Source organism: Neoarius graeffei, chromosome 8 (genome assembly GCF_027579695.1).
Source record: "Neoarius graeffei isolate fNeoGra1 chromosome 8, fNeoGra1.pri, whole genome shotgun sequence".
Taxonomy (NCBI): domain Eukaryota; kingdom Metazoa; phylum Chordata; class Actinopteri; order Siluriformes; family Ariidae; genus Neoarius; species Neoarius graeffei.
In genome coordinates, this window is record NC_083576.1 from 33305677 (window position 1) to 33313754 (window position 8078).

Here is an 8078-nt window from a genome sequence, read left to right on the forward strand (position 1 = left end):
CCAATTAACCAGATAAATTTTTTTAGCATGATACAACTTTTCAGTCTTTTGTTGCCCCCGTCCCAACTTTTTTGAAAAGCGTTGCTGACGTCAAATTTAAAATGAGCATATATTTTTCAAAAAATAATACAATTTCTTAGTTTCAACATTTGGGTAGCACAGTGGTGTAGTGGTTAGCACTGTCATCTCACAGTGAGAAGGTTCTGGGTTCGAGCCCACTGGCCAATGGGGGCTTTTCTGTGTGGAGTTTGCATGTTTTCCCTGTGTGTGTGGGTTTTCTCCAGGTGCTCTGGTTTCCCCCACAGTCCAAAGACATGTAGGTTAGGCTAATTGGTGACTCTAAATTGACCATAGGTGTGAGTGTGAATTGTTTGTGTCTATGTGTCAGCCCTGTGATGATCTGGCGACTTATCCAGGGTGTACCCTGCCTCTCGCCCATAGTCAGCTGGGATAGGCTCCAGTTTGCCTGCGACCCTGCACAGGATAAGCGGTTACAGATAATGGATGGATGGGGTTTTAACATTTGATATGTTGTTTTTGTACTATTTTCATAGTGCAAAAACATAGGGTGGCGTGCAAGATGCTTGCCCATTGAGGTCGGGGGAAGGGGCTTTGCAGGGAAGTCACTCTGCAGGGCCTACAGTCTCCTAGGCATCACAGGGGCACGCAAGAGGAGAGCCATCTGCTCAGCTTCAGAGGCTGCTGAGAAAGCATCGCGATGGCTATGGATCAGGGTTATCATCGTTAACGAAAACTAACGAAAAAACGAAAACTATTATGGAAAAAAACTTTTCGTTAACGGAAACTAACTGAAGCGATCATTAAAATAAAAAAACTATAACTAACTAAAACTAAAATGCGTGTGAACAAAACTAATTGAAACTAACTGAATTTGGAGATAAACTGCCATTCGTTTTAGTCTTTGTATGAAAAAAAACCCCACTGTAGCGCGTTTACCGCCATTGACAATTCCGGTTCCTTGGGGCTATTGTTTACAGCTGGCTCAAGGGCGCGCCCGCACCTTTCAATCAGGCGGAGCCAGTAGGCTATCAGAGCATGGCGAAACTTAAGAGGAGGAACGCCAGCCCTATATGGGATTTCTTTGAATATTCATGCGAGACGGACAAGAGCGTGTGTATGGTGGTGGAGAATGGAAATGTATGTGGAGCTGCGCTGAAAGGAAAAAATCCCACAAATTTAAAAGTCCACCTGAGAAGTTTCCACAAGGACGCTAACAGTTGCTATATGGCTCAATTAGCTGCTAGCCCTCCTGAAGCACGAGCAGAGACAGACAAACTGAGCACACGGAGTGGGGAAACTCCAAAAATATTCGACTTCCTCAAAGGTCGCCAAGACAGCTGGTCAGTAAATACACATGAACACTGTAAGAGGGAGGAAGCTCTGGTGAATTTGTTTATCCATACAGGAATGTCTACCCGACTCTGTGAGACACCGGCTTTCAAACAATATAGCTATGCACTCGAGCCGAAGTTCAAGGTTCCAGGGGCTGCTCGAGTGAACAACCTGATTGCAGGGCGGATGGGAAATGCCAAAATGAAGTTGAAAGACATACTGAAGGATGCCAGGAAGATAACCCTATGTGTAGATGGATGGACTAAGAAGGGGTTGACTGCATCATTCCTAGGTGTGTCAGCGTGTTTCTATCATCCACCTGGGGGACGGGTATACCACGCGCTACTAAGCTTGCATCGTTTGGCCCATCCTCACACTGGGGAATGCATTGCTCGCTGTATTGATGAGACCATGGTGGCATGGGATATTGTTGGAGACAAAGTTCTGCTCGTTGTGACGGACAATGGCTCGAACATCGTAAAAGCAGTGCGGCTGCTTAGTGCAAGACGTCCTGATCAAAGTGAGCAGTCAACACACAGTGCACGGCTTCAACCTGGAGATGGCCTGGATGACGTGATGTGGGATGAACCAGAGTCTGACGAGGAGAATGTGGAGGATCTCAGCGAGAGTGGAGACATTGGTGAGTACAGTTATAGCCTATTTAAAAGTTTTGTGGCATGCTCTAAAATGGCTTGACGTGTGTGTGTGTGCGCGCGCGCGCTACAATCGAAAATTCTCCCTCTGAATACGATGCCATTTCTCTGATGTGACCACTTAGTACTGAACAGTATGCCACGCTACTCCTGGTCACGTTTTTATTGGTTGTTCTTGGCTATAGACGCTTGCTGCCAAAGGGTGGTGGCACGTAGGGTTTTGATAACAAATGTTTAAACAAAGTAGGGAGAGGTTTTTATTTTATTTTTAAAGATGTTTTTATTAGGCATGTCTCTTATCTTGTGCGTGTGTGCGCGCGGGGGCGTGTGTTGTTGTTGAGCTGTGTATCACTGAGCATATCTGGAGTCTGGCGAAACACAATTTCAAATCTATGTATGTAAATTATGTAGTAGGTTTCGTTTAAGTATGTACACAGTTTAAGTATGTACACAGGATTCACACAACATTGTTAACTAATGTGTCAAGGAGATAGCATGTAGAAGGTTTTCCATCTGAACTCTTCAATTATACAAATAAAATATTAAATGTATTTAATGTGGAACTCTACTCAGCTCCTGTGAAACAAAACTCTAAAACCACATAAAGGTGGTTTTAATTTTCATACTTGATCATCTGAATCTTGTACTACACAAATTCACAAGATATGGGAAAACTAAAACGAATACTAAAACTAATAAAAACTAAACTAAAACTAAACATTTTGGACAAAACTAAAACTAACTAAGACTAAAGTAGTTGCTCAAAAAATAACTAAAACTAACTAAAACTAATGAGCTACAAGGCAAAACTAACTAAAACGAAACTATACTGAAAAATCCAAAACTATTATAACCCTGCTATGGATACAGAGGGACAAGGCATGGATGAGCGCTTCTTGGACACAGGCCGGGAACTGATCACTCCCGGTTGGGTCGCCTGGGTGAGGGGGTCTGAAGTTGAAAGACCCGAAACCCCCCGTGACCCCAGGTACTATCACTGATGATGTGTCCAAGATTCTGCATCACAAGATGTATCTAACAACTGTATCATTCTGGCTAAGCCAGTGATGTCCAGGAAGAGACTGGTTGACGACCATGAACAGAGTGGTGACAGCGTGGAGAGACAGCGGACAGCATGGAAAGACGGCAACTGGGGCAGGAAGGGCCAGCAACCCACCCTGCATCTTCTGTGAGGAAGAACCTCTACTCAGCTACAAAACATCCTAAAGGAACACACCCCCAGGGGAGTCCGAGAGGGGGGGAGAATGAGCACCCCAATCGGATGGGCAATCAGGCAACGACCCATGCAAACGGACAACTGACAACGAATACCACATGCATATGTGGCAAGAGCTGTAAAAACCCGCGGGGTCTGAAGATCCACCAGACCAAGATGGGATGTTTGGTGAAAGTGCAACCAGAGCAGCGCACAAGGAACAGCCTCAGTGAGCCGCAGGAGAAGCCAGTGTGGGATGAGCCCCACAGCCCCCTGCAGCTATATACTCCAGAGGACCCCACAGTGCCCAGAACCTCCATGCTCAGGAAGCCCAAGCGCCAGACATCCCACAACACCAAAAACGGGTCAAGTGGCCTCCAGCCAGCAAAGCGAGTGAGTGGCAGAAGCTTGATGATGATTTGGATGGTATCCTGGAAGCCACAATGAAAGGAGGGTCAGACAGGAAACTCCAAATAATCACCACCATGGTCATCAGCATCGCCACTGAAAGGTTTGGAACAGTTGAGAAGCGTGCTGCTGCAAACCCCTACTCCAAGAACCGCAGGGCAGAGAAGATCTCACAGCTGCGACGGGAACTCCGGGACCTGAAGAACCAGTTTAAGGGTGCAAGCGAGGACCTGAAGTCGGGGCTGGCAGAAATTCGCTGTGTCCTGAGGAAGAAGTTGCTTACCCTCAGAAGAGCAGAGTGGCATAGGAGGTGGGCTAAGGAAAGAGCTAAAAGACACACTGCATTCCTAGCTAACCCCTTTGGGTTTACCAAACAGCTGCTAGGCCAGAAGCTCAGCGGCCACCTAACCTGCGCAAAAGAGGAGGTAGGCTCGTACCTCCATGAAACATACAGTGACGCAGTGAGGGAGGAGGACCTAGGTGAATGCAGAGACCTGATCAAGCCACCTGAGCCAGCTTGTGAGTTCAACACCAAAGCTCCCACCTGGAAAGAAATTCATACTGTGGTTAAGGCTGCAAGGAACAACTCAGCACCTGGACCCAATGGAGTACCCTACCTGGTGTACAAGAGGTGCCCCAAGCTCCTACACCGTCTGTGGAAAATCCTAAGGGTGATCTGGAGGAGGGGGAAGGTCGCCCATCAATGGAGATCCACAGAAGGGGTGTGGGTTCCAAAGGAAGAGAAGTCTACCACCATCGAGCAGTTTAGGACCATCTCGCTGCTCAATGTCAAGGGGAAGATATTTTTCAGTATCCTTTCCCACTGGCTGTCAGACTACCTTCTTCAGAACCAGTACATCGACCCCTCTGTGCAAAAGGGTGGGATCCCAGGGGTACCAGGGTGCCTGGAACACAGTGGTGTGGTGACACAACTGATAAGAGAGGCTCGAGAGGGGCAAGGGAACCTATCTGTGCTTTGGCTGGACCTAGCTAATGCATATGGCTCTATACCCCACAAGCTTGTGGAGGTGGGATTGGAGAGGCACCATGTCCCGTGTAACATCAAGGTCTTAATCATGGACTATTATAACAGCTTTTACCTGAGATTTTCCTCTGGCACAGTTACATCAGAGCGGAATCGGCTAGAGAAAGGGATCATCACTGGATGTACCATTTCAGTGATTCTCTTTGCCTTGGCCATGAACATGCTGGTCAAGTCTGCCGAGCCGGAGTGCAGAAGGCCCACAACCGAGTCCGGGATTCGTCAGCCCCCCATCAGAGCATTTATGGACGATCTGGCAGTAACAACAACGTCAGTTCCAGGATGCAGATGGATCCTCCAGGGCTTGGAGAAGCTTACCACCTGGGCCCGCATGCACTTCAAGCCGGAGAAATCCAAGTCTCTAGTCCTGAAGGGAGGGAAGGTGACCGACCAGTTCTGCTTCTTCCTAGGAGGCACCCAGATCCCATCAGTCACAGAGAAACCTGTGAAAAGCCTTGGGAAGATCTTTGACTGCTCCCTGAAGGATACAGCCTCCATCAGGGCTACCAATGAACAGCTGGAGGGCTGGCTAATTACAGTGGACAAGTCAGGTCTCCTGGGGAAGTTCAAGGCATGGGTGTACCAACATGGCATCCTGCCCAAGGATACTGTGGCCATTGCTGGTCTATGAATTTCCCATATCCACCGTAGAAGGGTTTGAGCGGAGGGTCAGCAGCCACCTCCGACGCTGGTTGGGGCTTCCTCAGAGTCTCAGCAGCATCGCCCTCTACGGCAACAACAACAATCTGACCCTACCAATCAACAGCCTTACTGAGGAGTTTATGGTTGCCAGAGCAAGGGAGGTTCTCCAGTACAGGGAATCTAAGGATCCAAAGGTTGCTCAAGCTGGCATCAAGGTGAGGACAGGCAGAAGGTGGAAGGTGCAAGAGGTGGTGGACCAGGCAGAAGCTCGGCTGTTCCACAAAGAGCTTGTGGGATCTGTGGCGATCGGTCGGGCAGGACTGGGAACCATACCAACAACTCACCTCAGCAGGCTTAAGGGTAAGGAAAGGCAGGACCAGGTCCTACTCGAGGTGCGGGCTGGAGTCGAAGAGCAGCGTGCAAGCCAGTGGGTGGGGCTAAGGCAGCAAGGCGCATGGACTAGATGGGAAGAAGCCATGGACAGGAAGATCTCGTGGCCGGAGTTGTGGAAGGCTGAATCGCTCCGCATAAAATTCCTCATGCAGTCTGTCTATGATGTCCTGCCCAGCCCGTCAAACCTCTTCCTTTGGGGCAAGGGTGAAACTCCATCATGTACCTTGTGCCAGGGAAGGGGAACTCTGGAGCACATCCTCAGCAGCTGTCCTAAAGCACTTGGAGATGGTCGCTATCGTTGGCGCCACGACCAGGTGCTGAAGGCAGTTGCTGAGTCCATCCACTCTGCCATTGACCACAGCAAGCGCTTGCAACCACTGAGGCATGGAATAACATTCATAAGAGCTGGGGAACAACCTCCTCCCCAACCAAAGGCCCAAACAGGACTTCTGGGAACAGCGAAGGACTGGCAGCTAAGGGTGGACCTAGGAAAACAGCTAAAGTTCCCTGAAAACATCATGGAAACCAGCCTGAGACCAGACATCGTCCCACACTCAGAGTCTTCCAAGCAGGTCATCATGTTGGAGCTGACGGTGCCCTGGGAGGAGAGAATGGAGGAAGCCAGCAGGAGAAAGAGGGAGAAGTATGCCAAGCTGGTGGAGGACTGCCACAATAGGGGGTGGCGTGCAAGATGCTTGCCCATTGAAGTCGGGGGAAGGGGCTTTGCAGGGAAGTCACTCTGCAGGGCCTACAGTCTCCTAGGCATCACGGGGCATGCAAGAGGAGAGCCATCTGCTCAGCTTCAGAGGCCGCTGAGAAAGCATCATGATGGCTGTGGATACAGAGGGACAAGGCGTGGATGAGCGCTTCTTGGACACAGGCTGGGAACTGATCACTCCTGGTCGGGTCACCTGGGTGAGGGGGTCTGAAGTTGAAAGACCCGAAACCCCCCGTGACCCCAGGTACTATCACTGATGATGTGTCCAAGATTCTGCATCACAAGATGTATCTAACAACTCAGTGAAATATAGGGTTTCCATGATTTGCAAATCATCATGTTCTGGTTTTTTTTTTTTTTGGTTGTTTGTTTTTAATTTACATTTTACACAGTGTCCCAAATTTATGGAATTGGGGTTGTAAATATCATCTAAATAGGCAACAGCATATGCCCTGTGCAAGCAAAGGATTCTGTCTATGAGGTGTTGAAATGATGTTGGGGTTCCAGACAACCCAAACAGAAGGGTGACATACTGGTGTAACTCAAATGGAGTGGAAAAGGCTGTTTATTTTCTCAGGATATCGGAATAAAGGGAATCTGCGTTGGTTAAATCCAGTGTCAAATAAAAGTGAGCTGTGCTTACATGATTGAGCAGTTCATTAATGCAAGGCAATGTGAGACATCAAATTTAAACACCATGTTGACTTTTCTTAAGTGTCCACAGAATTGGACCAACCCATCAGTTATGGGTACCAAGACCACCTGGCTGCTCCAATCACTGTGGGACTCAACTACCCCAATATCAAGCATAGCCTTGTTCATCCTGAACTACATTTTTGTGTGTGTGTGTGTTCCAGTGAGGGCAGCTACATACAACCACACCTGGAGGCATCGCAATATGGTGCTATATGAGGTTTGTGTGACTTGGTAGAGGGGAAAAAAACATCAGAAAATTCCTTCTGCAACCTGTGCTTTCTGGGACAGTGAGAGGTGGTCCCCACTTTTTTGACTTACCTTCACTCTCAGGTACTCCCTCTCGGAACCTACCCTCACCAGAGCCACAGGGACCTCCTGCCTTCAGTTTCAGTTGATTTGAGGTGGTATATTTGAAATTCATTGCCTGACCTCATAGTCAAACTCTCCAACACTCCATGTGACCTCAAAGGGTCCTTGCCACTTTGAGAGTAATTTGGAGCATGAAGTGGGTAGTAAAACGAGTACTTTATCTCTTAGTGAAAACTCATATAGCTGAGCACCCCTATTATACAGCCTGGATTGACATTCTTGTAACTGTAGCAAATTTTCCTGGTGACTTAGGTGTGGAGTTTTGCTCTCAAGACAAGAATGTACTGAATTTTGCATTTACTATTAGAAGGTCCCTCTTTCCAGTTTTCTCTAATGACAGTTAGGATGCCACGGGCCCTGCGACCATAAAATAATTAAAATGGGGAAAACTCTATGGAGGCTTGCGGGACCTCTTGTAGTACAAATAACAGGGGCTCAAGCTACTTATTGCAATTCTGAGTATTCTACCTTCGCTGAAGTACAACTTGGTAGATAGTTAAACTTTTCCACATGCGCTTGTATATTGAACAGTTTTATTGCAGCCTGCTGTCCAGAGGAAGAGTGGGCCAGGAACTCAGTAAAACTATG

The 8078-nt window shown here is 48.0% G+C and overlaps 1 pseudogene; it reads left to right on the forward strand.

The window, feature by feature from the left end:
• The first annotated feature begins 3141 nt into the window (after positions 1 to 3141).
• On the forward strand, positions 3142 to 6599 carry LOC132889886 (uncharacterized; annotated as a pseudogene).
• The last annotated feature ends 1479 nt before the right edge of the window (positions 6600 to 8078 follow it).